Raw genomic sequence first — 19606 nt, 5'->3', positions numbered from 1 at the left:
CAGTTTGCCAGGCGACATGCGGGCGAGCATTGTCATGGAGAATGTTTACGCCCTAGCTCAACATTCCTCTTCTCGGGTTCTGAATTGCCCGTCTGAGTTTTTTCAGGATCTCACAGTACCTGTCAGCATTAATTGTGGCCCCAGCGGGCATAAAGTCAACCAACAATACCCCTACCAATACCAATACACAGTTGTCATGACTTTACCGGCAGACTGTGTTTGCTTGAATTTCCGCGGCTTTGGCGAAGAGGGATGCCGTCACTGGCGTGATTGTTGCTTGGTCTCAGGTATAAAGTGGAACGCCCAGGTTTCGTCACCCGTGACAATTGAGTCCAAAAAGTTGTCATGTTCGGTTGCAAAGCGTTGAAGAAATGCGCGGGAAGAATCAACTAGTTGCCGCATGTGTGGCACCCATCTTGCGCACACCTTTCAGTATTTCAACTTTTCCGTTAAAATTCTGTGAGCGGCGCTTCGGGAAACCTCAGGAGGAGCCAAAGTGCAGAGATCATCCAGGGTGATCCGCCGATCTTCACGCATAATTTGCTCAACCTTCACAAATTTCTCGACGGAAATTGACGGTCTCCCGCTCCTTTGTTCGTCGTGAATTTCAGTCCAACCGGCTGCAAACTCTACACCACTTACGAACATTTAACGGCTGCCAAGCCACGACTGAGTGCGTCGTGCGCATGTTTATATGTGAGCACAGAAAACACTCTTCACAATATTGTGACCAACAGCCACACGAACATAAACAGAGTTCTGTATTTATAAAAAAATAGGACACCTTATTTTTGGGTTTAGCCTCGTATTATCCTGGTGTGAATCCCATACACCACAACGATATTCTGATTGCAGTCTTACCAGTGACTTAATGCCCTCTCTACACCAGTCCATGACAAAAGTTTTTTAAATCTAGGAGCCAGTTAATTTTTCTAGTAAATATCTAAGTGAATATTGTCGTCAACAACGCCAAATTTTACAATTCTTTTATATATATTAGTCTGACATTTTAAAGGGTTAATAACTTAATGCTTAAACATTACCTACCTATCTAAAGAAAAAAGATACAACGAACAACCCTTACTTGACATGCACATGTCTAGGAGCTTCATATGCTGTCGACATATGGAAATAAATTCCATGAGAGTACGTATTATTTCAATTTTCAATAACAGCTCTGTTAAAATAATTGATTTAATAGCAAAAGAGATTGTATTTTCATAGTAAAGGATTGCTGGATATTATTCGTGTTTTTTACATAGGTATATTTGAGTTATTTCTATGTCAGTGATAACTTTCTTTACGAGAGGTTAACTCGTACTTAACATTATTTTTCTTCTGTTGCTTACGTAATGGTGCCTTAATTATTATTTAAAAGGGTAATAACACTAATATCAAAGCAGAAATTATCCATACTTACCAAGGTCTCTGCCGTTACCTAATGTTCAACCTCTTGTTCAACAGAGTTCGATAAATCGTATTGAGTGTTACATGCACTTTGCAGTAGTTTATATGAAATTAATTTCATTATGGTCCATATTGACTATCACTGTTAACAAAGATGGGTATGTCCACCTATTCAATACCTACTTTAAATTATATGTTATTATTTATTCATTATATTAGGACTAGTTTCGACCCTTCTATTGGGCTATCATCAGCCTTAATCACAAATGCAAAAGACATATGTAATTTACAATCACCAAAACCCGACATATCACATTGGTATGTCTTGACTCATTGATACAACATGCTATAGATATTATGTCAGTCCACTAGAATTAAGTCCTAAAAATGTGTTCTTTAATGTGTCAGCAAACCCAGTGACATAGGTCTCTTACATGAAAGTATTCCTTAATGCCAGTGAGCTTCACTAGGATTCAACCCACATCTTCAGAACAGACAATGTAAAAGAAGCAGAGATCAAACATTGCATCCCAAGTTTCTCTTAAGATTCTTTTAGCCTCCACAACAAAGTTCACCGATTTTCAAGGAATTTTACTCCAAACTATCATATTGGTTTAAAGTCTATCCCTATTCATATGTGTAAATTCAATATATTCATTTCTAACCTGGCCTGTACCTCTTCAATTTCAATTACTGTATTGATTTTTCCTCTCCCATACCTGTTCTTACTACTGTCATCTTTCAATCTCTGGCTTATAAACAAAGTATTCTAAATCCACCTAACGCATGGTTCTATACAACAAAGCCAAGCTGAAACTGGCCAATACTTCCATTTCAACCATTTTGGACCATCTACAGCAAAATCTCCCTCTGTGGATGAGTGGTAGTATCAATCTCCATATCTCAACAGTGCAGGTTCAAAACACACAGAGGCAGTCAGATTTCTGAAGGGTGGAAAAAGTTCATTTCGTACTCCACGTTGTATGATGTGAGCATGTAAAAAAGATCTCTGGCAACAGCTTTTACTGATTCAATGCTGTCATCCCACTCAAACAGCACATGTTGCTTATTAGGCTGTGGTTTTATCTTCCCTTTTCCACTTTACAATCATGTCCCAAAACATAGACTTGGGCAACTTGAGATGACTGAAATGACCCTGACTGACTGATGTGGCAATAGCCGTTCTATATTCGAAGTCAGTACACGCTCTGGATTCATCCATTCTGCAGGTATCTTGTAGTACTGAAGAACATCAATCCCTCAGCTGCCTTTTATAGCACTACCAGCAGTTAGGGTGACCAGCCATCCCACATTTGTTTGGTATTTTGTAAATGTCCTCCACGGGATGCCGCTTGTCCCGTGATTGTTTTATTTTCTAACTGAACGAACTTTTGTATTATCGTCATCTGTATGAATTTTCACAACACGCAACTGTTCTGCTATGTAGCTTCAACTAAACGTTGTGTAACCATTGCCAACAATATGCTCTTAAGCAGGTTATAGCTTCTTTGAAGAAGCATTACGGAGGTATCTTCAGAGTTATTGTTAGTCCGTGGCATGACGTGTGGTCACTGTGTAGCACAAAGAGCATCAACATAGACATGTATTAACTGGTGTAAGGCAAAAGGGAAAAATAAATGTGTATGTGCATATAATGCAAAGTGGGAAACCAACACGCCATTGTTATCTCCTGATCAAAGTAATGTCCACAATACATTTTGTAAATTTTTATTATTTTTTTAATATTTTATTATTTCAGAACTTGTTAACTTTGGTATGTTTTCATTTAAATGAAGGGTCTTCAACCCAAAAGCTGGAAAATAAAGTGTACAATAAAGATGAGTGAAATGGTTTTTTTCTATGTTATTACTTCAGTAAGAGTACTCTTTGTCAAAAACTTGGAAACTGGCAACACAATAATTTTGAAAATGTTAACATTTTTGTAGTTTTAAAATTAAAGCTAAAAATGTAGCTGTACCTCAAAATTGTGGAATGCCCCCTTTTTTTGACCATCTTGTCCCTTATACCTTCCTTCAATAGTTGGTCACCCTGCGGCAGTAATAGAGATGTCCAGGTTGTACTTTTTGTGTGCAGAGAGGTGTCAGGATACTTTTGATCAGATAATGGGTAAAGCTGTTGATGAGCTTGGTTCATTCATAGAAACTTTCAGACTGAGCAAAGGAGTGCAAAACCTCTTGGAAATTTAAAAAAAAAAATTCTAAAACAGAGAATGTTAAAAGCAAGATGAAACTTTAAGTTATTTTCGGAAAGCAAATGTTTTATTTTACATTTTTGTCACTTTTGAACATTTTATATGACAAGATCTTCATTAGTGGGGCTGAAATGAGAATAAAGATACAATTAATTTTTTGGAAGACTAATGTAAATAAATTGAAAATGAATATTTAAAAATATCAGATTTCAGCAGCAACTATGTATTTCTGAGACGACATCTATAATCTATCCAACAAATGTAATAAATTTGTAATACACATAGCCCCTGCTCTTAAATGAAGTAGTTTAATATTCTTGAAAACAATTGTGTATCAAGTAGAACACCAATTAAATGTCATCATTTCACCACCTGACTATGGAGCCTAGACTCTGAAATGAGTTGTGGATTAAAACATTATTTAATAAAAACTGTGATTGACAGTTTTAATTATTCATAAATATTTTTTGATCATTTACAATATTCAAAATAAAGTATTGAAAGTAATCAATTATTGATCAGCTGTTTGGCACACCACAGTAGTTTCAAAACATCCTTTCTAAGTGTACAGCAGCAATGACCTACAAGGTCAAATGAAAGTCGGTGTCCTTAACATTATACAGGATATGTATGCAGTGTTTTAATCCAGTGAACAGAATATTTTTAAAAGATTACGTCTAATTACTTTATATAAAGAGATGATGCATAACATATTTTTCCATACTGACGTATGCAGCAGAGACCTGAAATAAACTGAGATGGCTTGGACATGTGTACCAAAGCTTATGATGGAGGCCAATACATAAGGTAGGAAAACAACAGCTAGACCCATACTAAGGTGGTTGGACATGATCAAGAACAGCATAGTAAGAAAGAACCTGGATTGGAAATACAGTTGAGGAGCAGCAATGGTGGTTGGATAGAAGAGGGTGGAGAAAGTTGTCATTGATATCCCGACCTAGCTGGAGCTGAAAAAGGGGAATTGATAATGATGATGCCTCTATTTGCTCTGTTGCTATAACTACATGCCCCTTTTAAAAAGAGAAATAACTGAAGGAATAAATTTAAATAATTAGAGAATGACATGAGCTAAATGTTGTCTTAAGATCTCATTACTTGTTTGCTGTATGAATAAAATAGTGAAGTATGGTATGCTTTAAAATTGACAGAAACCACTTTTAAGATATTGCTGACTATTATTAGGCCTAGATTTGACTACAGCAACATCTTGAGTTATCTTCTCCTTGACAAGGAAGTGGTTTATTATGTATGCTGTTTAGTTGGCTCTCATCAAAGAATTTAGTTGGCATTACTGGATTTTAATCAAGTAGGTACATGTAGAAAAAGTATACCTTCAAAGAAGATAGTCAGAGAATCAAAACCATACATTTACAGTTGATTACGACAGTAAGGAATTTTATGTTGCCTAATATATTTTTCTTTTTCAGTTATTTAGTAATAGCCAATGTTAGTGCTTTGTAGTTTCAAGTGTGCATTATGTTATTTAATGTTGATCTGGATTTGAACCTATTTTGCTCCTCTTGACACCTACAGAATCCTCATAGCATTTCTTTTACTTTGACTAAGATGAAAAATTCAGTTACCTTAGAGGAAATTAATTAGAATTAGACTTATAATGAGAAGATTAAATTTGTCTAGATAAGGTTTGGACATCCAGTAAGTTTTTCCCTGTAGTATCCTTGTTAACTATTGAATATCTAAGTCATTAGTTTTGTTCCAGAAAAGAGTTTGTTGATTTCTTTACAATATTCTTTAATGGTGATCCAGGTGATACTTGTTTTGAAAATGTTGATTTGTTTTTTTCCTGCCAAAATTAGTAAACAGAATTAAGGTAAATCAAGTTAATTAGGTTATTATAAAAGTTATACTCTAAAACACATAAGATGATGTAAAAATGGAAAGAACTGAGAATGACAAAGTAAATGCAATACAATACATCTCACTCCATAAGTCCCTCTATAAAGGTGACTTTAATTTGGCAAATATTTAGAAAGCTCTCACCGGTATATCCACAATGTAACATCGCTCACAAAGGCCTAATTCAACACAGTAAGATGTTACCAACGCCTAAGCCAAACACACTATCATTTTTAACAGGAGAAAGAATGAAAAGGAATAAGCATATGAACAGATAAATGACAGCCATTTCGTACTTCATTAAGTGCAATTCTGAATACTGTTAAAGTAGATTGCGCCTGCTGTCACTGTTATCATGGGAGAAAGAATAAAAAAGAGTATTTGAATTATTATAACATACACAGGTAAAATGAGACCCAATTCTTATATTGTTAGTTAAAATTCTGAAACACTGTCGAGCATAGATTGTGCTGCTTTCTTACTTATTTTTCACTAGTCAGGTCAGGCGTGTAGACCAATTCCTAACTGGAAACAGAGCTCCATTCTGTTATCACAACATTTGCATATGGGACTAGTTTCAATATGCTCGGGCCATCTTGAGCCATACAGATTTTAAAAATTGGCATAATTTAAACACTGTAATATACAAAGACATGTACAAGAGAAAACACATTAAATTAAGTCTGTGATGAAAAACTTGATGACAATCATGTTCACATATCGCAAAGTTTACAGCAAAATTAAATAAATAGCAAGGTATTATTTTGTAACGTTCCGTCTTAAACTTGCTTGGTCTTGAAAGATAACCTTGATATAAACTTGTACGTTATTGAAATTTTAAGCCTTTTACACAGTCATGTCATGGCGTGAAATACAGGTGATATCTGATAACGATCATTTTTTTCACCAAGTCTGCTTTAGCTTGGATGGTAGATTCAAGTGTTTTAAGTTTCGTCAAGGAGTCCGGAGTTTCTTTAGGTACAGTCCGTCTGATGCTTATCGTCAGAGCCAGAGCAAAGATTTTGCAGAAATATGCCCTCAGTGATCATCAGAGCAAGGGCCGACAGTCGTTCTTCATGCTGGGCACTGCAAAGATAATATTTTTATTCTTCTTCTCTGCTGGAAAGTGATCTTCATACTGAAGCACTAATTGCCGGAATAGTCGTGATTAATGCTATCAATTTGAATGTTTCAGGGATTGAGAGATCCATTGCTTTCATATATTGAGGTACCTCAGAGCACTGTTCTTCAGGATCACTATAAATCACACAAAATTCACTTTTAAGCCCAATGAAATAAAAAAAAAGACCCACTATTTTCTTTCAGACTTTAGAACAGTAAGAACACTCCTTTTGGACCCCAAAATACCAAGAGAAACAAAGCCGGTGATGTTCAATGAATACTTCATACCAATCTTAAGCTATCATATCAAAACATGCACCTTCACTGAAAAGGATTCATCATGGTTATAGGCATCTGAGGTGAAGGTTATGTGAGGTCCATGATTCAAAAAATTAAACTGGGCAAATTAAGGAATGACATAGTGAAAAAGCACTGTCATTCCAGGTGTAAAAATGCTAAATGCACATTGCTTCTTTTTTTTTTTTCTTTCTGTACCTTTCCATCAGCAAACGTGTGGCATGGATCACATCTGTGGTACTGCATCCTCTGAAGAATCCATGCTGATTTGGTGTTATGGCAACAATTCTTCTTAGTCGATTATCCAGTGTTAGCTCGGGTCAGCATATCCAGGACAGCATGTGGCAGGAAAACAGATGGTGGGAAGACCAAGAACCCACTGGATGGAGATCATAAAGATGGACATTGCAGATCAGGGAAGGACACTAGAGAACATCACTACAACAGAATGTATCCCAATAAGACAGTGGAAGAGGCTCGACAACAGTACCCGGAAAACTGGAACCGTAAAATGATGATGATGATGACGACGACAAAACTTCTACTTCTGGAGAGGCACATGGCCCTCAGGTTCACTCAGCCTGCATAAAGACAAGTACCAGGTTAATTCTTGGGGTCAGAGCCGACCGGCCATAGAGTTAACCACTCTATGCTACTTGGTGCCGAGGATAAGCAACATGGAAGCCTTTACCTTCCACTCCTCTGAGTGCTTTCATGACTTGTATGGAGTCGGTTTTGCTGTGCTTTGCTTTGGTTTGCTTATTTATATTTCAGTGGATGCATGTGACTGTCACGCTGAACGCATCACTTGTTCCAAAACAGTGGGTTTTTTTGTTGGGTTTTTTTTTCAGTCTAGAACTGTACCTTTTTGATGAAATACGTCTTCATTTCACATAGCCGACGGCTGTTGTTTCAAGTGAAAGCATGGCTGGTCCGAGTATGTAGTTTAATCTTACATCTGAACAAATTGTAGAATATTTAGATACACCATGTGATAGTGATATTACAGTATTTGATAGCGGTAGTGAATTTGACAGTGATGAAAGTGATGAAGATCCAGAAAGTAGCTGTGAAAATAACAACGAAAGTGTGAACAGTGACGAAGATAGTGGTGATGAAAACGGAAGTGTCTTGCTAGTGAAGCGTCAATGTACACAATTGCTAGTGAAGTGTTAGTGTACGGACTTAATCTGTTTATATTGGATATAATTATATTTAAATTTGTATCTTCTGTCCAAGTTGAATGTTCCAAACACTTCCATTGCATATATTTTTGAGGAATGACTTATTATTATCCGGTTGCTTCTTTTAGCCTTTCAAATATGACTAGAATGCCTACTTGTTTTTTTAAATAAATCAAGCTGTTTAATGGATACAAATATCATACTCAGTTATGACTGATAAAAACAGATAATTATCTATATTTTACTACAAAGTATATAGTTTTTTTTTTTTTAAATTTTAGCGTGTTATTGTTTTAAATTATAATTGCTATGGTGTACACCTCACTATATAAACGACTACCTATGTAATAATGACTACCAGCTAATATTTGTAAAAACAATTTTAGCCATGAATTTTTAAATTACTGGTACGGTTTTATTAGAAGAGTCATATTTCAATGTATTTTTCAATGTCTTTTTATAGTTTTTTCCTGGCTGATGATGACAAACAATTTTGTCGTAACCGGTCCCATAAATTTGAATAAAACAAAATGTAATGATTTAACAGATATGTAGAATCTACTGTATCACATAATTATTAGTATTGAATAGGTGGATCTTATTGCTTCCTTTTGTTGTTATGTGAATCTCGATTCAATACGGACCCTAAAATGAAGTTTTTGATGTTAAATCCAATTGAACTCTCAAACTCTGAAGACTCTACATTGCAGGTGCGAACATAATTCTGACATTTCCTGTACAGGCTTTGAATTGCTGTAATTAGTTGTTCATTGACACTTCTTTGCTTCAGTGTCTTCCAAATTTCATCTCTCGGAATGGTGTCAATGGCTTTCTCTAGGTCAATGAAAGTCAGGTGTGCCTCATTTCCGTACCTCATCAGTTTTTCACTGTTCTGTCTTATGGTAAATATGAGGTCTTGGGTGCTTCTTCCTGGTCGGAACCCACACTGCGCCTCGTCCAACTGTGGTTCTATAACTTGCCTTAGCCTCTCTTCCAAATTCTTTGCACATATTTTCGCACCGGACGAGTTGGCCGTGCGCATAGAGGCGCGCGGCTGTGAGCTTGCATCTGGGAGATAGTAGGTTCAAATCCCACTATCGGCAGCCCTGAAAATGGTTTTCCGTGGTTTCCCATTTTCACACCAGGCAAATGCTGGGGCTGTACCTTAATTAAGGCCACGGCCGCTTCCTTCCAACTCCTAGGCCTTTCCTATCCCATCGTCGCCATAAGACCTATCTATGTCGGCGCGACGTAAAGCCCCGAGCAAAAAAAAAAAAAAAAACATATTTTTGCCGGCACACTCAGGAGCAATATCCCACAATGGTTTTTGCAATCTCTGTTATCTCCTTTCTTGAATATTGGCACAATGCCACTGTACTCCCAGTCAATTGGTATCTTCTTCATTTTCCAGGCAAGACTGATAATCCGGTGGAACAAGTCTTCGCCACTTTTGCCCATAAAGTTGAGCATCTCGGGTGCTATCTGATCATGACCTGCAGCTTTGCCTAGTTTCATTTTCATTAATGCATGCTTTAATTCCTCAGTGGATAATTCTTTACAGATCCAACCTTCCTCTTGGTGCTGCTGTTCTTCTCCAACCTGATCATTATCCCTGGTTTCCTTATTTCCTCCTAGCAATTCTTGAAAGTGTTCTTTCCATCGTTCCATGATGTCATTTTCACTTCGGAGGAGGTTATCGCTTTTGTCCTTTATGAACTTAAGGGGACACTGCTTCTCTGTTCGTAAAGATTTCAGCACCCTATAAAGAAAGCTTTTGGTTGTTTTGGAGGTTTCCTTCCATTGTTTCTCCGAACTTTTCCCATGTTTGTTGTTTTGCATCTTTCACTGCAATCTCATAATCACTTGGATGTTTTGTGACTAAGTATTTCTTCCACAGTTCCTTCTTCTTTCTAACCAGCTCCTCTACCCCTTCCAACCACCATGGTATCCTCTTCTGCTGTTGCCTTTCGGTGGACTTTCCATAGGCCTCATAGTACTAACGGAAGAAAACAAAGAATTACGGAAATTAGCAACCTTTCTTACCGAAAAATATGATGACATCAAGAACAAACTAGACACTTTGAGGAAAGATAAGAAAAATGCGGAAATTTTGACAACGGCAGCCATGAATGAGCTAGAAGACTTGAAGCAGTATCAATGCAAAGACAATTTACTAGTGTATGGAGTTCCTTCTGAAAAGGATGAAAAAGTGTTCCAGAAAGTAACTGAAGTTGGCAAGCGCTGGGAGTCGATATAAAGCCCGAAGATATTGACACTGCACACAGACTTCCATCCACGAAACCTGGACCACAACCTATCATCGTGAAGTTTGTTAATCGATGGAAGAAAGAAGAAATCCTCAGTAGCAGACGACAAAAAAAAGACACAAAAAACAAATTAAATCGGATATAGTTTGGTAAATAACATTTATATCAATGAGCACTTAATGCCTAGGAATGAGACCCTCGCCAAAAATGCCGCGAGCTACGGCAACAGGGGAAAATATTTTTCACATGGGTCAGGGACTATAAAGTGTATAGCCGTAAGTTCCAGGACGGTCCTTCGAGATTAGTGGCTAACCCTGAAGTTCTGCATGAACCTGTTCACTTCAGCTGATCTGGAAACAACGAGGTAACCTTTCCTTGTGTTGTACCTGCTTCAATTCCAAGCTTTCTTACCTTAATTTCAAATTTTTGTCCTTACATAACCAAACCTGGATCCTGAAAACAAATTTTTTAAAGTAGACGAATTTAAATGTGAAACCGTAAATAATTATATTAAAGATAGTTTTAGAAAGTAGATCATGTGAATTGAAAGGCCTTCACGTAAATGCACAAAGAATGAAAAATAAATTTGATGATATCCAAATTATCTTAGATCAGATTAAAGAAGTAGATATTCTTGCAATCTCCGAAAATTGGTTAACCAACAAACTAACCCACGCTTTTGAAATAAAAAACTACACTTCTCATCATGTGGTAAGAGAACAGATAGGTGGGGGTGTTTTGCTTCATGTTTCAAACAAATGGAAAAGCAATGTCATAAATGAAATAAATAAATCTCATAGCATACTGCAAGTCATGATTACAAAAGGAAATCAAAGATATGAAATCATTACCATCTATAACCCACAGGAAAGTAACTCGCCAAGTTTTATGTTCGATCTAGAAAATATCCCTAAATGGTAGTTCAGAGCATACTTCAATAATACTTGGAGATACAAATATAGACTTGCTTTCAACCTCCAGAAACAGAACTTCGTATGACAATTTAATAACAACTTACGGCTATATAACATATAATAACAAATACCCAACTAGAGTAACGAAAACAACCTCCACATTAATTGATCACATACTTGTCACAAATAGTAGTAAAAAATGTCATGTATTCAATATAACAAATAACTTAAGTGATCACTACCTACTGGTATGTGAAATTTGTAGTGAAAATCAGAGTTCCAGTAGTACCAATAATCAAAGATAGTGGTAAGCAATTTGTAAATTACAACAAATTAAATCAGTACATCCTACAAAATAAATTTAACTGTTAGGAAATGGATATAAATCCTGTTATAATAAATTTATTGAGTATATTAGCACAGGAATTGAAAACAGCTCAAATTCAATAAAAAGAAAGAACCCCAAAGACATTCCCCTAAAACCTTGGGTTACCCAAGAATTACTAACACTGATTCACATCAAAGACTCACTGTTTTCAAAAACTAAAATAAGAAACCCCTCTGCAGAAGTAATTGAAGAACACAAAAGAATCAGTAATAAAATAACCAAATTGAAAAGAGAGTTACAAAAAAGGTATTATGAACACAGATTACAGAATTGCAAAAACTGCAAAGAAACATGGTATGTAGTCAATGAAGTGTTAAATGGAAGCTTGGACATAAACATGAAATCAGCCATTTGCTGTTAAATGATGTCAGCATTACAAACACAGAGGACATATGCAATAATCTAAATGAACGATATGTTAACGTAGCTGAAAATATAAGAAAAGGTCTTCCTGAAGATGAGCAAGTTCATGGCAGCACAACAGCTGAAAGTCAAACTAATAGTATTTTCATGTCTCCAACTGATGAATGTGAAGTGCTCAAAATTATCACTTCTCTAAAATAAAAATAATTTAACAGAAGGTAAAATAACCAATGTCATGTTAGAAACCTGTGTTGAAAGTTTAGTGCCATATATTGTGGAAATTATTAACTGTTCAATTCTCAGTGGAGAAATACCCCTTTTACTCAAATGTGCCAGAATTGTACCTATCTCTAAATCAGGAGATAACACAGATCCATCCAATTACAGGCCAATTACTGGAATTGGAAAACTCATAGAAATGGTAGTAAAAATTAGATTGGTAAATTTTCTGTGTAAAACTAGTTACTTTTCCAATAATGAATATGGGTTTCTCCCAAATAGAGGAACTGACAATGCTGTATTTGATACAATAATAGATGTTCAAAAGACTTTAGATGAAAATAAATTAGCATCAGGGCTACTCATAGATCTTAAAAAAGCATTTGACCTGGTTGACCACAAAATACTTCTGAACAAGTTAAAATTAGCAGGAATTAGGGGTTTAGCACACAAATGGTTCCAAAATTATTTATCAAACTGAACAAAATATGTGATGATTAATGATACTAAAAGTTCTAAGCAGCAAACAAAAACGGGAGTACCACAGGGCTCAGTACTAGGTCCTATTCTATTTTTGATATATATTAATGACATACAATCTTTAACACTAAAGGGAAAATGTAAAGTATTTGCTGATGATATCTTAGTAACTTACAAAGGAATATGGAAAACGGGCATTATATGTCCTCTAAAAAAAGTAGCTTCCCCTTCTGAACCATCTGACTACAGAGCCATCTGCATACTTTCTGCTTTATCCAAAGCGCTAGAGTTCATCGCTCATAGACAAATAACAAACTACATGACGACTTACAACTTATTTGACCCACTACAATCTGGTTTTCGTCAAGCACACAGTACTACAACGGCACTACTGAAGGTCACAGAAGACATTCGAGAAGCTATGGACAACAAGGAAGTGACAGTTTTAATACTCCTAGATTTGAGCAAAGCTTTTGACTCCGTTGACATTGACATTTTGCTCTCGAAATTGTATTCCCTCCATTTCTCGGACAATGCCCTCCTTTGGTTGCATTCCAACCTGCATGGCCGTCGGCAGTGTGTTACAGATTGAATAAACAAATCAACTTGGCGGTCTGTGCAGTGTGGTGTGCCCCAGGGGTCAGTGTTAGGACCCCTTCTTTTTTATATTTATATTAATGATGTCTCCCAAAACCTAACGCACTGCAAATACCATATTTATGCTGATGATGTACAAATGTACCTCCATACATCTCCAAATCTAATACTTTTGGCCATAGACAAAATCAATCAGGATCTAACATCGTTTTCTTCTTTGTCTTTGAGATGTGGGCTTAGGTTAAACCCAGCAAAAACGCAAGCCATCATCCTTGGATACCCAAAACTACTCGCGAAGGTCAATCGACCAGAGATTCCATCTATAAGGTTGTGGAATACTAACATACCGTTCATGTCATCAGTAAAAGTCCTAGGCATTACTTTCGATGATGACATGTCGTGGAAAACGCATATCACGAACATCACCCAGAAAACATTCTCTGCATTGCACATGCTGCGCGGGTATAAATACTTATTTCCTGAAAAACTCAAAAAAATGTTGGTAGAAAGTCTGGTTTTCCCTCATTTCGACTATTGTGACGCGGTTTATAGAGACGCTCGAGGCAAGTTATTGAGCAGATTACAACGTGGTCAAAATGCTTGTGTGAGATACGTCTGTAACCTACGGTACTATGACCGCGTAACTCCTTCATATAACCATCTGTCTTGGCCCCGACTAGAAATCCGTCGCACTGTGCATTCCCTATGTCATCTCCATAAAATCCTTCATTCTTCACAACCATTTTACCTTCATATTTCAAATACTTATCCTCTTATCACAGTCATAACACCAGATCCACTAATAATTCCATCCTTGCTTTACCTACCCATAGAACTGCCATCTATGATAAATCATTCACAGTAATTGCCTGTCGTGAGTGGAACCTCCTTCCCGAAAATATCAGGGGGTTAAGAAGCACTATTCACACTTTCAAGGAAGCACTTTGGAGACATTTTATGCACCTGTAAGGATCATCTGTAAACTTGATGCTGCTACTTACAACCTTTCTATTGTTATGGATGTCCTGGTAGAGAGTCTAAAATTCCGATCCGAGTTGTCTTTAAAATCAAATTTTATGTACTGCCTTTTTTTTTTTTTTTTTTACATGTAGGATATTAGTTTTAAGAATGTATCCCTTTTTAAATCTTAATTTATTTCATCTTAATGTAATCTGACCATTCTTGTATTATTATTAATTTAATTTGTATTAGATCTAGTTATTGTAAGTAATACAATGCAATATATGTATATTTCAGTTCCTGGTTAGATGGAAGAGAAGGCCTGAAGGCCTTAATCTTGCCAGGTAAAATAAAACATTACTAAACTAAACTAAACTAAACTAAACTATGTGAAACGCAAATTACGGAAGATATTAATTGTGACTTGAACAAGTTATCGGACTGGGCTTTATCTCAAAAAGTGATCATAAATGTGACTAAAACAAAATATTTAATCTTTAATAAAACAGCCCATAAGATCACAGCGGCTAATACTGTTACCCTAGAGGACCAAGTAATAGAGTGAGTCAACTCAGCTAAGTTAGACTCGACACTTTCCTGGAAAAGCCATGTTAATTATGTAATCAGCAAAATTACCCCTTTGATAGGAATAATGCACAGATTAAGATACAGTAATTTTTCTCATCAACAATTGAAGTGTATATATTATGCAATGATCCACCCACATCTAACATACACAAGCTTTATTTGGGGAAGGTGTAGGAAAGATTATATTAATAATTTGGAAATCCTAAAAAAAAGAGGCATCAAAATCATGTATGGATTCCCCTTCCTCAAACCATCACATGAAGTTTTTTCAGAGTCAAATATTCTGCCATTCCATAAACAAATTGCATTTTCGTCAGCAGTCTATGTATAAGCTAGACAGGAAATTAACCCATTCTACTGTTAACTTCTCCCATTTTAGTGAAATTCATGGATATGAAACTAGAGGATCATTAAGGATATATCCCTCTCACTCTAATTCAGTAAAGTATGGAGTGAAAGGCATAGAATCATCACTGTTTAGGGATTATAATGTGTTGCCTCCTGTTATAAAGAACCCTAAATCGGTTATATGTTATAAGAAAAAACTGAAGGAATATTACTCTTTTACAGATATCTTAATATAATCTCTATATAACTTGCTTTAATTAATACAGTAATATATATATATATATTGTCCATATTTAATATATTACAGCTATGCAATATCTGAACATACTTCTGAAAAACTATGATCCTAACATGTAAAAAAAAAAAAAAAAAAGCAATGTCTTAGTTATCCAAAAATGTACTTATCACTTTACAGAAAAAGCTATTGTATATGAAATGTAATTATTGTGTCGCCTTAAGAAAAGTATGTACTGTATTGTCCCTATCACGAGCCAGAGGCTCATGGGACCTTTTGTCACCAATAAATAATAATATCACTGCCATTTGATAGGCTTGTAGGGTGGCCTCTTCTTTCAATTTATGGCCCTTTATTCTTTCTTTAGGTTTCCTCCTGCTAATGGGGTCTTGTGTCTTGATGTTAACATGCATTTGCATAACTACTAGATAGTGGTCACTTCCAGTCTCATAACCTCTATACACTCTTGCATCCAGGATAAATCTCCACTGGCTCCTCTGTGCTAGGATGTAGTCGATGATAAATTTCTCACTGCAGCTGGGGACTTCTTTTGTATAGCGGTGCGCTTCTTTGTGTGGGAACATAGTATTTGTGATTACAAAATCGTTTCCTACACACATATCCAAGAGTCTTCTCCCATTATCGTTCTGGTGTGTCTCTCCGTATTTCCCCAGTAGGCCCTCCATTCCCTCTGTGTTGTTTCCAACCCTGCCATTGAAGTCACCAAGAACGAAGACAGTTCCTATGGTGTCGTCCACTGTCCTCTGCAATTCGTCATAGAACCTGCCTTTCTCTTCTGAAATATCATCTTCGTTGGGTGCATATATGGCAATGAAAGTGGTGTCTTCATTGGTGCTGCTGTTGAAGGGTAAAGTTACTGAGATCATTCTTTCATTGATGAATTTCCACCACTTGACATAATGTTTGTAGCCTTCAGGGATAACTATGGCGACTCCTCCCTTTGCTCTCTGTTCCTTGCCCACGCTTTGAAAGAAAGATTAAAAACCTTTCACCACTGCTTGGTTCCATTAGCTGTTCACATCCATTGCCTTTTTTCTTGGTCTCTGTCACTGTCAAAATGTTCAGCCTCACTCTCAGCATTTTCGACATCAGATCAAACTCCTTACCAGCCAGTCCTCGTACATTCCATGTTGTCATTTTCATGATCCTCTTACCTCGCTTGGTCGTCAACAGTTTAATCAGTCCGGTTTCCCCTCTGTAGTTTCTTTTAATAATTGTATCTCGGACACTTGGGTTATCAGCCCTAACTCCAAAGCCTTGTGCTAGGGGCTGCCTCCCTCATAGCACTCGGCCTGCTAGATTTTCTGTCAGGGTTTCTTCCCTTAGCCTTTGAGGTTTCTCCCTCTCTCTGCAAGGCAGCAATTTGCCTCAGCCCGGAACTTATTATTCAGGTTTGCCCTTATTCGCAGCTAACCCCCATATTTGAGGGCCGTTTGCTATCCGTCAGCTGCAACCCGCCCGGTAGCTGAGGCTCGCCCCAGGTCATATTTTAGTAACAATCTTATTCTTGACATGCTTATATTCTACAATGTAATGACACAGGGCAGGTCTGAACTGATAAATAGATATTTTGTTGATAATGCACCACTTGAAAATTATGAAGGCAACAAAAAGTTGTTTAAGATAAATCCAATCATCACACACCTAAACGAAAAGTACTCTTCGCTCCATAACATGAATGAAAATATTTGCTTAGATGAATCACTGATTTATGGATGGGCAGACTTGGAATAAAAACATACCTGTACATCCGTCTATAGCTGCCAAATTTGGTATAAAGTGCTATGAGGTCTGTGAATCATCTGCAGGGTACGTGTGGCAATTCAGTATATACACAGGTGTTGCAACAGATATACGAACTGATACAGTGTTGACTGAAACACAGAAAATGACAAAATTAGTAGTAATCTAGAACCTCTCTTTTGTGTTGGACATGCCTTCTGGATGGAAAATTATTATAATTCTTCAGGTTTGTGTCTTATATTGAAGAGGAATAGTGTCAATGCAGCTGTTAGGCTCAGCAGGAAAGATGTTCCAAAGGAAATAAAACAACACAAATTAAAGAAAGGTGAACTTGTAGCTTATCATTCACAGGGTGCCATGGTTCTGAAATTGCTCAATAAGAAACAGGTTTCTTTCATTTCCACATTTCACAATGCCATGATGAAAACCCTCAGAGCAACAGGGCTAGGAAATAGAGAAACCCACTGGCATCACGGAATATAATGTTTATAATCTCAAAGATCTGCAGCCCTACCTCATAGAGAGGAAATCAGATGTGAAACACTCATATTTCTTAAGTTGTAGGGAGCTTGTAGAATTTTTACACCAAAATGTTAGTTACCAATTTAACTGGAGGTGACCACACCATTGAAGTAACCTATACATTAAATGAGTTTACTAAAAACAGCTTTGGCAAATCTGTCCATTCGTCCTACTGGACTGATTTGCTTCATTTTTGTTTTATTCCCTCCAGAATTAGCTGCTGGTGAAACATGAGGTCTCTAGGTTCAGCCAATTTTGAGTAATCAAATCACTAAATGATCACTCCAATAACTGCAGGCGAAGGCTTACCCTAACCCACAATACATTCTGTACTTAGCAGGTTGCTAAACAACTAACATTTTCATTAATATTAGCATGTACCCGCAGCTTCGCCCCCATTTATTAATTCAACCACTAGACGTTTTTAAACCATTTATTTAAAAGTAAAAGTGCATTAGGCCTTTATATATTAACACAGATTGTTTTTACATAAATTGCAAGAATTACGAGTACATTATTTTTCTTTATGTTGTTGCTTTCAGTGCTTAAGGTACCAGGTTGGTGAATGGTACAATTAATATTAAAACAATATAAAGGACCATATTGTATAAAAACAGACTTTTTTTCTTACATAGCCTCCTTTTAAACTATATTAATTATCCTTCCATTTTGAGCTAAGATGTGTAGTGCATTTGCCTTTCCAGCTCTTGAACAACCCATATACAGTTCACCATGGGAGAAACACCGTTTCCAAAGATCGAGTCCTACAATTTTAAGCGATTGTCCTTGTACCCAAGTGATTATTTGAATCTGAGGAGTGAATACTACATCGCCCGTGGCATGTCTAGTCATGATGGTGGCTTAAATAATATTCTGCATCACTTTTTTGACAGTCATGTTCTGTTGCAAAGGGAAGGAGGATTCACATTCCTGAGATGGATAATCGGTGCCACAATCTTCAGCACCAAGATGTTCGAGGGTACTCCAGTGGACTCCAAGTAGTTCAAAAGCTCTGTCGTGTAGTTGACAGCCTCATCTGGATTGCCTGTGGTGTAGACAGACTTGTACATTTGCAGAAAAATCTCTGCTTGCCATAGATTTAGCTGGGCAATGCACACGTACACACAGATAAACAGTTCTGGATATTACCTACTGAATATGGCTACTCGTGTCAGGGACCCAAAATGGCTTCCAACACCATGGACATAACAAATAGAAGAAGAAGTGTTATCTCTTTTCCCTCAATAGTATGTATTGAATACACATTGGTTTGGCATTCTCCGCTATGAAGGGCTCCAGTCGACTTTGGCTACATGATCTCCACTTATATTTATATGCGATATCTGAAGTTTTTTAATTGGTTGGAGTTTGTTGGTGGTGTTCTGTGCAAAGTTTATTGATATACAAGTACATACACTATTACTTCATAGTATTAATACCTGAAATGCTATTGTAGGAAGCATTAAGTGAAAGGAAATTGAATTTCTTGCCATGTGTTGAGGTTATCTTCTATGATAATTTTGTTATTTAATGCAAGTAAACAGCAGTTTAGCCCTTATATTTTCCTGAGTGCTTGATATGAGTAGTGAAGATGCCTTGCTGTTTTCTACCAGGATGCAGATCAGGCTATAGGGACTCTAAAGAGGTAAGAGGGTTTTTCAAACCCCCTAAAGATAAGGAACATTTTATCAAGTGGAAAAGGGCCACACCCAGGAAGGATAGGGAACTTACTGAAAAGACCAACATTTGTGCTGCTCACTTTTCAGAAGATTTAATTGTTAAATTTGACAAATTTGTGATAGAAGGAAAGGAAGTACCTCTCTCAAGAACCAACTAGCTATTGAAAGACTATTCTGTATGT

At 36.7% G+C, this 19606-nt stretch overlaps 1 protein-coding gene across 3 annotated transcripts in view; it reads left to right on the top strand.

Moving 5' to 3' along the window:
- Nucleotides 1-19606, top strand: part of Strump (WASH complex subunit strump) — a 410953-nt gene that overhangs the window by 143794 nt on the left and 247553 nt on the right. The window contains exon 1 of one of the 3 annotated variants that reach the window (XM_068227253.1): nucleotides 5006-5026. The exons of the other annotated variants lie outside the window; for them this stretch is intronic. The gene's annotated coding sequence lies outside the window, so the exon portion shown is untranslated. Of the gene's footprint in view, nucleotides 1-5005; nucleotides 5027-19606 lie in introns of those variants that run through there. 3 annotated transcript variants of the gene reach the window in all.

Source organism: Anabrus simplex, chromosome 4 (genome assembly GCF_040414725.1).
Source record: "Anabrus simplex isolate iqAnaSimp1 chromosome 4, ASM4041472v1, whole genome shotgun sequence".
In the NCBI taxonomy this organism is placed as follows: domain Eukaryota; kingdom Metazoa; phylum Arthropoda; class Insecta; order Orthoptera; family Tettigoniidae; genus Anabrus; species Anabrus simplex.
Note: the sequence above shows the minus strand (reverse complement) of the source record. Positions and strands in the feature narration are given on the sequence as shown.